General features: G+C 45.2%; 1 protein-coding gene across 2 annotated transcripts in view; it reads left to right on the top strand.

The window, feature by feature from the left end:
• The window catches only part of IFT43 (intraflagellar transport 43), an 80,767-nt gene that overhangs the window by 14,043 nt on the left and 50,924 nt on the right, over nt 1–15,800 (top strand). The window lies entirely within an intron of this gene.

Below are 15,800 nucleotides of genomic sequence, written 5' to 3'. Positions count from 1 at the left end.
GAGGGTATTATGCTGAGCCAAACAAGTCAATCACAGGAAGAATTATATAGTTTCACTCAAATGTGGAATTCAAGAAACAAAACAGGATCATAGGAGAAGGGAGAGAAAAATAAAACCAGACAAAATCAGAGAGGGAGACAAACCATAAGAGGCTCTTAACTCTAGGAAACAAACTGAGGGTTGCTGGAGGGCGGGGGTGGTGATGGGTGCTGGGCCTTAAGGAAGGCACGTGATGTCATGAACACTGGGTGTTAGATAAGGCTGATGAATCACTAAATTCTACTGCTGAAACTAATGATACACTATACGTTCATTAATTGAATTTAAATAAAAGAAGAAAAAAAATTAAATGCATGGCTGTTTTTAAAAGGCATGGCCACCTACCACCTGTGGTGGTCTTGCTTACGGTGCTGTATGTCCCTTACTTTGGGCAACAATTAACTGAAACCTGGCAAAAGGGGTGAAGAGAAGAGGTCCGTGCCCAGAGATGCTTTGAAGAGAAGATAGATAGGCTGTGGTAGCAGGTTGGCTGTTGGAGGTAGGAGGAAGGATAGTCTGGAGTTCACCCCACATATAGCTACTGTGACTGAGTAGATACTGATGTTTTTGAGACTGAAGATTTAAGAGTGTCAGCAGTGGGGGAGCCAGAAGGGATCATTATTTCAGTTCAGGGCAATTTGAATTTGAGTTGCCTCCAGGATTTTCAAAGAGGTCTGTCAAGTAAACAGTTGAAAATGTGGGCTGGAGCTTAAGAGAAAGTTGAAACTGATAATAACAGTTGTGCAAGTCATCAGAACGGGGGTATCTAAGAACATACAGGAAAAACTTCTCATTCCTTTGGGTAGCTCACAGACCTTTCATGATCTCCAGGGTGCGAATGTGTGAGAGTTTTAAACAGAGAAGAGCTACGACCAAATTTGCTTTTTTAAATTATTATTATTATTATTTTTATTAGAGAGCACATGTGAGGAGAGGATGGGGCGCAGAGGCAGAGGGAGAGAGAAGCCCAAGCAGGCTCCACACCTATTGTGGAGCCTGACAATGGGGCTCAACCTCACAACCCTGAGATCATAACCTGAGCAAAATCAAGAGTTGGACACTTAATCGACTGAGCTACCCAGGTGCCCTTATGATTATTTTTTTAATTTGCATTTTTAGAAGGAACACTTTGCCAAGCACTGGTCACGGATGGAACCAGGTTTTGTGGACCCCAAGACTTAAATAGTTTGGAGGCCTTCTTCAAGAAAAATAATTCAAAATTATGAGTTCAAAATGAACTATGAAAGTAAATACTTATTATAATGAGAAGAGAAATCATGGCCAAGTTACAAGAGCCCTGGATGTTCAGACACCTTTCTTTAGAGAACTTGTTAGGCAGCCCACCAGAAAGGCTTACATAGAAAAACCTTCCTGACTGAGACCTAGTATCCCTTCACTATCTAGAACACTCTGTAACTCCCAGGGGCCCATGCAGGTGTGGAGTACAGATTGGAGGAACGTGAGACAGAAGCTGGGAGACCAGTAGGATCCAGCTGAGAGAAGGCAGAAGATGAGCTTGGTAGGCCTGAATTGGCGTGGTTGTACAGGTTCCCAGCACCCCTCAGCAGGTGGGTATTGACGGAGTGGAGGTGTGTGAGTGACTCAATCTAGATTTGGGGGTAGTTCTAGGGGAAATGTAAAAAGGCAAGGGAGTGAAGCATAGTGTGATAGACCTTGGGAGTGAGCTGGGTTGATGGAGAAGGAAGAAAACCAAGAAGCGAGTTCTTGGGTGAGGAGGGAAGGAGGGGGCTAGATACTTCAGAAATGGAGCAGTTCCGGGTTGTGACACGTTGGAAAAGTAGCAAGGTCATTGGTGTTTAAAGAGTCCGGGAACTCTTTGGCTAAGCATTGGTTGGACTGTTGATGGGAACATCAGCTTTGCTTAGAATGGTGGGGCAGGTCGAGGAGTGGTAATAATGTAATTTTGGATCTGTCTTGCTCACTGCGGTTGTGACAGACATGAAGGAGGAAGGAGAGGTGACATAGCTGAACAAGATTAGTTTCCAGAGAAGTGTTCCGTAATACTTTGGAAGAATAATGGTCTTGAGGAACTTTGGGGAGTGAGCCTTAGCTGGGCCCTGCTTTGTGGGGTCTCAAAACACTGGACAGGCTCTCCTTGAAAGAACTGCCTGAGAAAAGACATTGTGGGGGCGGCGGCAGGGGGTGGAATGCCAGGATCTAGGAGAGGTGAGGAGATGGAAAGAAAGGGTATGCTGTGAGTAGGGAGTATCCAGTCAGTTAGGAACCAGAAGACTGTGGTCAGAAAGCCTCCTTGAAATCATTAGCTGGGCTAGGTTTCTTCTCATTATGTAGCATGTCAATAATTACTGAGAAGGAACAGAATGATAGTAAAATATCCTTTTAATAATGATATTTTACAGCAGAAGGGTACTGACGGGTGTTGAATGTCCTTGGTGATTGAAACATTTCTGGTCCCATGCCTCTACCCGGGATCATAGAGAATGATGTCAGCCTGGTTAGCCAATTGCTTCTATATTCCATTTTCAGCTCTCCATTGGTTTTTTAGGTATAGTTTTTTATACTTTATTTTAGTGGTTGCTCCACGGATTAGAAAATACATCTTTAAGTCATCCATGGCTACATGAAGTTACTGTCATACCCCTTCAGTAGAAGTCCTTTTGACCCCTCTCATCATTTGTGCTGGTGATGTCACATGCTTTAGACCTCCCTACTACTTCAGAAACTCCACAATACCCTTTGTCACCTCACTTTAAATAGCTGTCGTTTAGAGACGTTCAGAGAAATAGATCGTCTTTTCTATCCATCCACGTGTTTACCACATCTCTTGTTCTTCATTTCTTCCTGGTTGTCTAGGTTTCCCTCTGACAGCGTTTCTCTTTAGCTTGAAGAACTTCCCTTGGCATTTCCTATAGTGCGGATTTGCTAAGAACCACTCCCTATTTGCTTGATCTGAAAATAGTTTTATTTCACACCCATTTCTGAAGGATACTTTCTGTCCATATAGAGTTCTGAATTGAGAATTTTTTTGCCTTCCACGCTCTTTAAAGATCTTCATTCTTTTGTCCTCTGGCCTTCATTGTTTCTGAGGATTGTTCTCCTTCATGTAAATCTCTTCTCCTCTCTCTTGCTGCTTCAAAGATTTTCTTTTTATCTTCTTTGGTTTTCAGCAGTGTGACTGTGATGTAGCTAGTTGTGATTTGCTTGGAATTTGCTGAGGTTCTTAGATCAGTAAGCCAGTATTTTTCACCAAATTTGGGAAACTTTAGGCCATTATTTCTTCAAATATATCTTTGCTCCATTTTCTCTCTCTTTGCTCCTGAGACTCCAACTGCAAATGTGTTAAACTGCTTGATATTGTCCCTTTGGTTTGTCCTATGTTTTTCCTCCCTAAAGCATTGCTAATTCCCCTCCCCCATCTTTTATCTTTTTTTTCCCTTCAAACTGGATTTATTTTCTGTTTTCTCTCCTTAGGTTTAGTGATTATTTCTTCTGCTGTTGTCAAACTAAAATTTTTTATTGCAGATTCTGAACTTTTAAGTTCTAAATTTCCACTTTTCTTTTTCTTTTTCTTCTTCTTTTTTTCCCCCTTAGCTTCTATTAGATTCCCCATTTGTGCATTCATTATGAACATCTTTTCTTTAAAGTCCTTGAACATATTCTTAAAATATCTGCTTTAAAACTTTTATCTGTTAATTCCAATATTCAGGTCATCTTGGGGTCAGTTTTTGTTGGTTTTTCTTTTGATTGTAGGTCACATTTTCATGTTTCTTCACATGTCTAGTCATTTCTGTTTATATACAGGACCTTGTGGATAATACATTGTGGAAACTCTGGATTATGTTATCGTCCTCTGAAAAGTGTTGATTTTTGTTTTAATAGACAGTTTAATTATTTGCAGAACACCTTGAACTTATGAAGACTTGATTTTAGACTTTGTTAGGTCAGGTCTATTTGGGTTTTGCCTTTAGTCCTAGAATAAATCCCGGAGTCCTGGAACATGGTTGTTAATCCTAAGGTGTGATTCTTTTGAGATTTCATTGGAAAAAACTCAAGGTATGTACCAAATACCTTTAACTTGGTGGAACTCAAACCAATTCCTGTCCCTTCCAAGGAGCAGCAGCTAAAGTCTCATTTCTACTCAGCACTTCTTTGTGCTTTTTCTTTTTTTCTCTTTATTTCTTTAGCAGTTGCTTTTCACTAGATTTCTTAATGCAGTTCAGGTATTGCCTAAAGGATTTTAGGGGAGTAAAAATGCAGATCTGGGGCTCCTTTCTTCCCAGGATTTCTCCCTTTCTAATTTTAGTGACCCTGGCCGTCCGCAAATTTGTCCTCAGGCGAATAAAACTGCAGCTTTCTGCTTGAGTTCTAGCTGCTCAGTTGCTGCCCAGACTGGAGGGTGCACTCAAGGGGAAAATCCACTTAAACATGGATTTTTACCCCATACGGTTTTTTTCCTTCAAGGGTCAAGTCCCCTCCGGTTTCTGCCCGCTTTTGTTTGCCCTCCAGGGCCTTCGAATAGTTGTTTTATGTATTTCATCTGGAGTCTATGGTTGTCTGTGTGAACGTTAGTCGAATACAGACCACTCTCCCATTTCTGATTCCAGAACCTGCCAATTGCTTTTGGATTGTTTCAGAATCCACTGTGGTTTTTTTCAAGCGGTACTGTTGACAAGAAAAGAATGAGAGTGGTTGTAGCAGAAACAGATCATGTCGATTTCCTCTTAGGATAACTAACCGGGGGCATTTAGGTATGTTAGCTATCGAGACAGAAAGTGTTCTGACATCAGTGGTGCACTTGGAAGTAACAGTCAGAAACCTGGGTATGGAAGAGGCCCAGAGAACTGTGATCCAGTCAAGGCTGACAGTACCCATTCTTGCACACCCTGTGCCAAGCGCTGTGAAAAGTTTATCTAGAAAGGCCTCCTCTGGAGTTGGAGAGGCTGGCAGTGGTTCTTTGAAGGATAGAAGGTCTTCCTGAACAACTTCAAACTGAGTAGCAAAGTGTGTAGATTAAGTGACTACCTAGGTCATGCCTGTTGTGTTAGGGCATCATCACCTGGGAGGAGTAGAGTGGCTGGCCTTCAGCCTTCCTTGTTCCAGAAAGGGTGGGATGAAAACCTGAGAAGTCCACATTGCTTGCAAAGTGTCTGGAAGGAGATAGAACATAACATGTTTCAACCCTGGTCTATGAGGAAGTTTTTACCAACATGAGAAAACCAAGAACAATGTAGTAAGTTTTTCATAAACTGAATTTAATCAAATGAAAGGAACATTTTTGTTTAAGACTTTATTTATTTGAGAGAGAAAATGAGAGAGAGTACAAGCCAGCTGGAGAGAGGTGAGGGGAGAGGGAGAGAGAGAACCAGGCTCTCTGAGCCTGAGGTAGGGACTCAATTCCAGGACCCTGAGACCATGACCTGAGCTGGAGGCAGACACCCAACAGACTGAGCCACCCAGGTGCCCGGAAAGGAACATTCTTTATCCTGGTTTGTGTCCTTCCTATTGGAAAGATTGAAAAGGTCCCCTCTTTAAGGTGAAATGACCATGAGAGGCAATGGTGGTTTTTTTAAAAAGATTCTTCACAAAACTAAAAACTGTTAACTCTGTATGTCCAACCATCTCCTATGCCCCACAAACTTTGTTTCTTGAAATGTTGACAGTCCATGAAATTTAGAAGTTAGGGAAACACAGTTCTAGAATTAAAATAAAAAAATTGTGATTACTGAGTTACTAGAGATGTTGGAGGGTGAGTTAAGTGGGTGCTAACTTGTCAGCTGTGGCCTTGCTGTATGTGGGCACCTTCTCCTCTTGTTCCCACAAGTGAGGCAAGATAGGGAGGAACTGCAGGGTGAGACTTGTGATGTCTGGCATTTCACCACTGGGTCGAGCAGGGTGTGGAGCTGGGCGTCGCCCCTTCTTCGTCTTCTGTGATGAGGGCTGCTTGCCCATGATTTAAGACTTCTTTCAAGCTCCCTCCATTTGTTTTCAGTCTTCGTCCTTGAAGAGTCAGTCTCGTGAGAGATCAGGTTTCTCAAAGCTTGCTTCTCCACTCTCAGCTTCCTCCGAGTTCTTCCACTCTGGATCTGGTTGAGGTAGCAAGTCTAAACCGTGCTTATACCAAGTCACCAGAGACAGGAGGGCCTGCCTCTTGGAGTTCTGGGAATTTCCACCCTCGACATGGTACACATTTCTGCTAGATGAATTTTAGCAAACCGAAAGGAGTTAAGAGAATGACAGAAACGTACTGGTTTTGATTTATGATGAAAGTTGAAAGGAATGTTTATTTTGGCTGAACTGCAAAAAGTATGGGGGAACCAGGGCATTGCTTTCAAAGTGTCTGGTAGGTATAGACCCAAGAAGAGGGGAGAGCTGCTTTAGGCTGACCCAGAGCAGTAGAACTGAGATCAAGAGGATGCCATCCAGGGTAGAAAATCCAGGATGAATTTTAAGAATGATTTTGGGGGCTGAAATCTGTTCTCTTTGGATCAGCCACTTCGGCAAACTGCTGGCAGACCCATCCCGTGAGTCATTGAAGTAGGCGGTTTGATGACTGTGGCCTGAGATATGGGATATGGGTCTTTTATTACAGGGTACGTGGGAATATTTGGTGAAGTGTGACACCGCCAGAGTAAGTGCCAGACCCTGTGGTCGTCCCGAGCCTCACATTTATTTCTCAGTGAGCGGCAGAACTCTGGCTGCCTCTTCTTGGTTCAGGCAACGTTAAAGGATTTCTTTATCTTTAGGGAAGCTGGAATAGGGAAGAATTGGATCCCCAAAATGAAACCTGTGCAAGGCAGCCCCAGGTAAAGGTCCCTGCCGTGTTTGCCTGTCAGAACCTTTCTGTCATCTCAACTATGGGCATTCAAGATTCTTGGCTCCAGAGTGTGCATTTGATTAATATTATGAATTTTGGTAAATATCAGCCACTTTCACCACCATTTACTGTGTGCTCTGTGCCAGAGAGGGTCTCCAGCATTAACAACAATGGATCTATAAGGGATTCAGGACCCTTGTTGTGTTTCATGCAGGGACAAGGAGGCTTAGTGAAGACAACTAGCCCAAGGTTACACAGCTAGAAAATGACGACTCTAGAATTTGAACCCAGGACTCTCCCTCCTTTCCCCTCAACCTGTCCCTCCACCCCTCTTTTAAAACTATGGCCTTTCTCGGGCGCCTGGGTGGCTCAGTGGGTTAAGCCGCTGCCTTCGGCTCAGGTCATGATCTCGGAGTCCTGGGATCGAGTCCCGCATCGGGCTCTCTGCTCAGCAGGGAGCCTGCTTCCTCCTGTCTCTCTGCCTGCCTCTCTGCCTGCTTGTGATCTCTCTCTGTCAAATAAATAAATAAAATCTTCTTTAAAAAAAAAAACAAAAAACAAAAAACAAAAAACTATGGCCTTTCTCATCTCCTTCTTTCTGGCAAACTCCCTTCTCCCCACATTCAGTCCCTCATTCTTCCAACTACTGCTCCATTGGTATGAGGAGCTTAGCTTGTGACAGGCAGTAAAGACAGCCACTTTCCAAGCACAAAGATTTATATTGAATTCATCTTAATACAGTCCGACACAGTGCTCAGTGATGGCACGGTTTATTTTTGGCATCTCTTTTCAATCCTGACTTTACCCTTAACCCATCCCTTGGTTGACCATGGCGAAGAGGTAAGGGTTAGACCAAGCTACTTTCTGGTCCTCCATCTCATTGAACACACTGCCATCATGAGCAGCTACACCTTGCTCTCTGCCCAGAAAGTGAAGGAAGGAGACGGTCCTTTTGGTTTGGCCTGCCCAAGCTTTACCCTTGTCATTCTAGTCCCCCTTATTGGGCACTTTGTTTCAACCCAGCTGGAATCTTTCCTGTAGTTCCTCTGTCTTTTCAAGCCTGTTCTAGGTGGCATGCATCTAATGTCTAGGAATTCATGTATCACCTGGTTCAGTGCAAAGCTTTGGTGTCAGACACAGACTCGAATCCTTGCTCTATGACTTAGAAACAGGATGATTTTAGGTGAGTTAACCTCTTAGCTTCAGTTTCTTCATTGGTGAACTTGGCAATGGTAAATGTGGTAGTTGTCCTCCACTGGGGCATGAGGATTCTGCAGAGTAACCCTGTTAAAGCTTTGGTGTCTAGCAAACCCTCAAGGGATGCTGACTAATATTGTTATCAGTTGCTATGAATTAGTGAGTCTATGCTTTGTCATTGCATCGATGGGCTCATTCACCATTGATCACATCCTCTTGCTTATTCTCATTTTTTCTCTTGACCTTGTCTTCTTTTTCTCTCTTTGTCTCCATCTTCTTCATTCCAGCTCAAACCGATGATCAATGTTTTGTCATTATTTACCTTTCTTACCCTTTGTATGCTCTCCCTGAATTGAAAATACTTTAATGCCTGGACTCATAGAATCACAAAATTGTACCACTGAGAGGAATCCCTTCTAGATTGAGTGAAACTCCAGAATCATGGAAGTAGCTATTGGTAGAATCAGGACTAGGCCCGGGATGACCTGGTGTCCAGTCTCATGTTCTTTCCACCCCACTTTTTTCTTACCCAAATTTCATTATGTCCATATGCGCACAAGACTGAACTACAATCCACAGTAAACTGAAGTGTGGGAGGGTGTGAGGAGGCACTTCGTATAAAAAGCTCACTCTCCTGTCATTGTAGTTCTGGCAGGGATCTCAAGACTGGAGATTTGGGATATAGAGTTTTCTGGTCCTCAGGGTGTTGGTATTAAGAATTTCCAGCCGTGAAGCAAAAAATGCCTGTCCCTGTTCGGCATGGTTCTTCCCGAGCAGATAGATGCTCATATTGGTGCCCCTGTCCCTCATCATCCCTGCCTTTTGTCTCTTTCGTTAACCTGAACTTTATGCATCTGGTTTCTTTCTTTTTTTAACTTCACGTTGACATTGGAAACATCCAGAAAAGTAGACACAGTAATAGAGTACAACGAACAGCATATACCCACTGCGTGGCTTCAGCTGTTACCGACAATGAGCTAGATTTGCTTGAATGATAATTTATAAACTATTTGCAGATATATATTTATGTGTTTTATATATGTTTTTTGGTATGTCGCTTTAATACTTTAGCACGTATCTCTGAAAAAAAAAAAACCGGGGAGGTGGGATGGTTTCCTAGAAATCCACAATTCCACACCTCTCAGTGCTCAGAGTTCCCTAATATCATCTATTACCAGGTCCATATTCATTCTCCCCAGTTGTCATCACATGTCTTTTATAGCTTTTTCTTAAAAATCAGGATCCAATCAAGAACCACTCCGAATTCCATGTCTCTTAAGTCTCTCTCAGTTGAGAATAGTCTGGGACTGACTTTTAGGGCCAGTTGTCCTAGAGTTTCCCCCCATGCTAGATCTTTCTGATTCTTCCTGCTCTCGCTCTTCCTCTGGCAATAACCTGGGAATCCCATTGGAGGACTTGAGGACCTTTAGCAGCGGGAATTTTCCCCGGGTGGGGCCCTGAGCCTCCAGCAGCAACTCCTCGCCTCCCACTGGTCATGCTGCTAAGTTTGCTCAGTGAGTGAAGGTCATGATAGGTATCTCCATGGCGAAGGAACATTCTCTCCCTTGTGACTGCGGGTGATGTATGGGGCGATTCTTTGGCACCACGAGAATGTCTGGTTCCCCATCAATCAGTCTTTCACCTAATGGCTTTAACATCTACTGACACTCAGGTTTCTTTCTTATACTGAAAACAGATTCTGCATTTTGTTACGTGCATTGCATCTCGAAAGAGCTATGCTGACTCACAGGGGTTCCGTTTTAAGCTTGGATGGCCCGCTACCTTCCATGACCTTAAATCCATGAGGGAGAAACTGAGGTCTGTGATGAATTAGCTGTCACAGCCAGGGTGGAGGCTGGAGGACAGATCTGAGGAATGAACTCCAGCCCCTGCGTTGTACTTATCTTAATTGGTGTTAGCCTTGTCTCTCACCCAGCATCAACGAACACCTTTCTTGGATCTTCCATTGGGTTGCTAGAGAAAGGAAGGGAAGTTTGCTCTTAGCCCACACGCAAGGGTTGAGGACGGGAGCTGCGTTGCCCCTGGCAGCTGGGAGATAGAGGGGTGTTTGGCAAGTTTGCGGTGGATCTTGCCTAACTGAATGTCTTTGCTCTTGGGAATTTGTGTGTGCGTTTGCACTGAATGTTTGAAGCAGGTTGCCGTTTGGATTTGGGACTGATTCATATCGTGGGGTTTCTCCAGGACTTTCGAGAGTGTGTGAGAAGTTTCTCAACCCAAAAGGCTCCTTTTTTGGCACTGCAACATCTTTTCTATTTCGGCATCTTAAGAATCTGGGGGAAACCATATAAAGATCAGAAGCCAGTCTGGCCCCGAAGGCTCCCTGTGACAGAGTAATTCCAGTTCGTTGAATCCTGGCCCATTCGGATGAGACCATATAAAGAGGCCGTTTCCTGAATCGCCCGCTCCCTGCCTCTCACAGGCTCCTTTTTGTAGAATGCTGGTATTTCAGGACCGCAACCACCAGTCACGTGCTCTCAACTCTTTACTCTCCGTCTCTCCTGCCCCCTGTTTATTTTTGGAGAGAGCACATTTTTGCTTCTCTCCAGGAGCTATGCGGGGTCCTGCCCCCTCCGTCCATCAGGCGGCAGCCCCAGCAGGCTGTGCTCGTTTCCCACACTCGGAGACGTGACTCCAGCTTTCAAGAGAGAATGGGAGGGATGCGCTTGCTGCCTGTGGGCTCCCGTCACCCGTTCCTATTTCTGGCCCTCGTAGTGTTGCACATTTTAAGACTCTGTCCTTCTTAAAGCAAGTTTGGATACTGTTACCTGGCAGTAAATCTGCCCAAATTAGAAATGGGTTTCCCTGCAGATGGTCTTGGCGCTATGCCTCTGACTTTCAGAAGCAGAGCAATGTGAAGGAGACACAGGACTTATGAATTCTGGAATCGGGTCTGCATTCTGGCCTTTAAGATCACTTGAGCTGTCCCCTCCTTACCCATCCAGGGTGGGGTTTTTTGTTTGTTTGTTTGCTTGTTTTGTTTTATTGGTTTTCCCTCCTCCTAACACAGACATAGCGTACAGACTTCTTCCAAAGTCATGACTCAAACAGATTGGTAATGTCTTCCCAAGTGCGTGGATAAGGGAGGATTTTAGAGTTGCTGGGCTCCATGAAGAAGAAAAAATGCCCCTACTGACTGTCTTAGCCTGCCTCAAGTGTAAGTTTTTAGTTTAAGTGGATGGAGCAAGAGTAAATTCCTTTTCCTTTAAATGCTGGGGTCATTACACAGAGAGCTCAGGCACCAAAGATTTGAGAGCGCATAAATCATACATTCATGTCTTTTTGTCCTCCCCAGACCTGATGGGCAGGAGAGGGAAGCACCCCTGGCCCCAAACAAAGGGCCCATAGCTGAAGGGTTACAACCTTTCACTACTCCTGGCAGGGACTGGATCCCTGACAGTTCAGCTGGAGAGCGCATGCAGGCCCCTGACATCCTCCCACATCTCATCTGTCACCTCGGAAAAGGGGGAAGCTGAGTTCTGGCAGCTGGTTCTAAAAGGAGCTACAGGAGGGCCATGGCCTATGAGTGGGTCTTGAGTTTCAGATCACCCTGGGAGAAAGCCGTGGCATTCTTTTTGAAACAGGGGCTTATTGGGTATTTAGATGTCATCGTAGCTCTTAGGAAGATCAGCCAGGCTCTCAGGGGCTGGACTGTCCGTGCAAAGGACCTGCCAGACCTTCTAAATTATATTGCTGAAAGTCGGTTATCTCCTTACGTTTCAGACGAGGTCACTTGCACCTGATGTCGAATCGCTGCATTGTGACCGGGTTGCATCAGCTTCCTCTTATGGCCTGCATTGTAAAAGGATAGATGCCAGCCTGCTCAGACTGCCCCCTCTTCCGGGACAGTTTTCCCAGGGACTCCTACAAATATGACGATTGGTTACTAGCGTTTGCTGCGGCCCGAGTGTTATGTGCTATTCTGGAACCCCTATACCTTGCATCTGGTTCCTTCAGAAATGCTTTGCCTTTTCATCTCTCTTTATATTTCACATCCATAAAGCTTCTCTGCCCTCTCCAAGGGTCTTTGGCACTTCCTGGCCTGGCACAGTTCTATTTCATCCTCGGTTGTGTCCTGAGTTCTGTCTGAATGAGACAGGAGAGAGTGTTCCAGTAAAACCACGAGAGGTGGCAAGAAAACTGCAAAATTTCCTCAGCTTCGCCCTTGGACCATGGATGCGGCCTGTCCCTGGAGTAGCCCCCTGCCCCCATTGCTGATGCGTGTGTCCCACGTCCACTGTGGCCTCTTAAGTTCCCCAGTGGCCCTGACATGCCATCACATAGAGTTCGTATATGTCTGATATACACCGAATTTGACCTCTCTTCTGCCTCACGGAACAGAGATAATATTTGAGGACAGAGGTGACGTCTACTTTTCCTGTCTCACTCAGTGCACATAGGACCGTGCCTGGCTCCCCATGTGGGGAACAAAGGTGAATTCTGGGGAAGAGCCTTTATCACTTCAGAGTGGCTAATTAAGTCTTTCATCTAGATAGGGTGTCTGTGTGTAGCCATAATAAGACTCATGGTAGGGAGTATTAAAAAAAATGTTTTTACCCTGGGCCCCAGAGTGCTAGACTGAACATAAGGATTCCTCATGAGGAAGGAGACAGCCCCGGCTTCACACCCGAGCCCTAGTTTGCAGAGAGCATATTCTGCCTGCCCCTCGGGTCTCCCATCTGCCCCGTGCGCTCTCCTGAGGTTGGCCGAGACCCCCAGTGGAGAGTGGGGAGAACAATCATCGCTTCAGTCCCACTTTGCACAGAGAACTTCTTGGCCTCTCATGGGAGAGTAGCTTACGTGGTTTTTACGGCATCCTGTCAACCCTTGAAGTCTTTAGTTACTTGTGAAAATACCCTGTGACTTTGGAACCAGTTTTCCAGTCCCCATCAGACGTGGAGCTGTGGCTCTTCTGTGAGGATCTTTTTGCTTTGAAGCTGCCGTCCTAATGCAGCAGCTGGTACCATTTTGTAATGGGAGGAGCATGAGAGAAAGTGTGTCTTTGTGCTTCCTCTGGCCGGAAGGGATTTGTTCTCATCCCCCCAATAGCCATGGCTTCCTGGGATTTGCGGTTAAAAGGAGATAAAGCCGGTCATTTTGGTTTTTAGAATCTTAGGGAGCTTTATTAATCACACAGTGTCCCTTAGTAGTCAGAGTGACAGCTCAGGCCAGGCTCAAAGGAGTCTTTTTTTTTTTTTTTTTCCTTTTTCTTTTTTCTAAAGGGCAGGATATTTTATGACCCACAGTCTGAGCTTTCATATATGGACGTGAGTAATAAGGATGACGACGGGGATGGTGACAGGGAAGACGGGGTACCGACGTGCCCTGCGCCACTCTAAGTACTTGCTGTGAAGCCACTGATGTAGTCCCACAGTTTAGCGGTTACTCAAAGGTTTGCCTTTTGACAGAAGTGTCCGTTGCTTGTGCATCTGCCAGGATCAGGAGACAAGTAGCGGGAGCCCGCCAGTGCCACGCAGGTCCCCTGCCTTCTTGCGGACTCTCTGCAGCTCCCAGCGCTGGGAAGGCGCCAGGCAGGCTCGGACACCCCAACCTTGTGGCACCTTGGGTTTGACTTGGTTCATTCTGTGCTTTCCAACATCCAGAGCCAAGAGAAGAAAGCCTAGCTCTGAGGGTGGGGGGTAGCTGGGGGTCACATGCCCAGGTGACTGTTGGGGGTGGGGGGCGGGCAGGCAGCTTCGGGGAGTGACGTGGGGCGAGGGGTAAGACAGACGCTCCTTCAGTGTGCGCACTGAAGTCGCAAGGTCAGCTCACACTCCCGACTAAGACACATGCTCTTGCCCACTTTTCTCAAAACGGCTGACCTAGCTTTCCCGTTCCCACTTCCGCTGGACACAGGAACGCAGGATTCTGCCCTGGAAGAGAAACAGCAGCACAAGGGGGATACTAGTAAGCCGCAGCGGGCATTGACTTTAGCAGGAAGGAGGCAGAGAGGGAGAGTGAGGACTGGGGCCACCTGGAACGCGCAGGTCCTGTCTTCAGGGACCGCTGCCACTCATAACCAGCCCCACTGTTACTGGCTCTTAGAGTTTTTCGAGAGAAGCTGGAAAATGACATTTTATGTGGAAGTCGTCCAGTTTTTACAGTGGTAGCCTAAATTTAAAAAGAGAAACACACCAAGAAGCCGCTGTCTGTCCGCACACAACGTGTGGCTACACATCTGTGACCTCCACATTCAGGAATGTTCATTATCACAAGGTGGTCCTGTCCTTGGGTGGAGAAGTGTGGGATGTCACCTGCAGAAGCCCCAGGATCGCCTGTAGACCGGATTGCCTTCGGACATCCTCAGAGGGGCCCCGTGTGATTCTCTTCTCTTTAACCTATCAGGCCTCCCCAGCACAGTGCTTTATACACAGTAGGAGGTCGACAGGGCAATATTGTCATTTTCTGCTTATACAACTTTGGTTTTTGGCACTTTGGGGTTTTTCTAATTCCCGCTGGTCCTTATAGTTTCAATGCTCATGCCTTCCGAACAGCCCAGCCTCTGAGCCTCAGTTCTGGAGCACTAGGACAGGCATATCGATTGGTTCCAGCGGGGTCATTCTGGTGCACCCTGGTTCAGTCAGTGTCTCAGGGCAGTGGGGGTCTTGGACTATAAGGCTTCCCCTCGTGGCCTCGGGGTGGGTGAGTGTGGATGGCAGGGACAGCAGATAAGGGTATGTGGAGTGGGAAGCACCAGTGAGCATCTCTTGGTCTGTCTTCTTTGGATATCCTTCTGGTAGAGACAAATAATAGCTTGTTCTCCACTTTGGCATTCTCGGCTTTTCTAACAGAGTCCCCCACATAACTCCATTACCTGCCTCTGACAAAGAAAACTCAAGTTTGTTTTCTCTAAAGCTCCGCTTACCATTTCCTGGGATCTGAGTTGGATACAGGCATCCTGGGGCTTGATTTCTTCTCAGTTAGCCATTTCCAGCAGGTTCTGGCTCACTCTGAAGAAAGTCCCATGCTACAAGAGAAGCCAGAAAGGAAATGTATCTTGGTGCAAAATAAAATATGGAAAGTATAAATGTATTTTGGCATGTTGAGAGGATGTTTTCTTTAAAAGTTACAAGTTAGGCTTTAAGTGATCAATTTAAAGGATGTTGCAATGCTACATTTTAGTTCACGGTTCTGCAAACCACATCCTTCCTGCTAAATTGGCCCACTGCTTATTTTTATAAAGTTTTATTGGAACACAGAGACACCCATTTGTTCATTTATGGTCCATAGCTCTTTATTGCCTTACAGTATCAGAATTTATTTGGAACAAAGGCTATATGGCCTGCAGAGTCAAAACTACTCAACCCTCTGTAGAAAAAGTTGGCCAACCCATGTTTTAAGTCCATTCATCAAAGTATCTCTTAAGACTAAGAATTATAATTATATGCCATTGTTAGAATAAGGAAATTGATACCTCAAAAAACAGTCTCAGGGGAATGCTGGGGAATGGAAAGTAGGAAGTGTTCTTTGCTCTTTTATCCAACTTGACTGACTCAGTGGATTGCTTGACATCCCCTTGGTATTTCCAGTTGTATGCTGGACCAGAACGCCTGCACTTAGGCTCCTGAATGCATCCTTGGCATCTTCCCTAAGTAATCTGAGTAGATTTGTAACCCACCCATTTAATTTATGTCTATTAAGCAAACCTTCGTCTTACATCTTTTATTACCTTTCAGTTTATAAAAGTAATATAAGGTGAGTATAAAAAAAAATTAGACCATGCACAACAACACAAAGAAGGGACTAAAAA

Source organism: Lutra lutra, chromosome 7 (assembly GCF_902655055.1).
Source record: "Lutra lutra chromosome 7, mLutLut1.2, whole genome shotgun sequence".
In the NCBI taxonomy this organism is placed as follows: Eukaryota; Metazoa; Chordata; class Mammalia; order Carnivora; family Mustelidae; genus Lutra; species Lutra lutra.
This window is presented reverse-complemented; position numbering and strand designations above follow the sequence as displayed.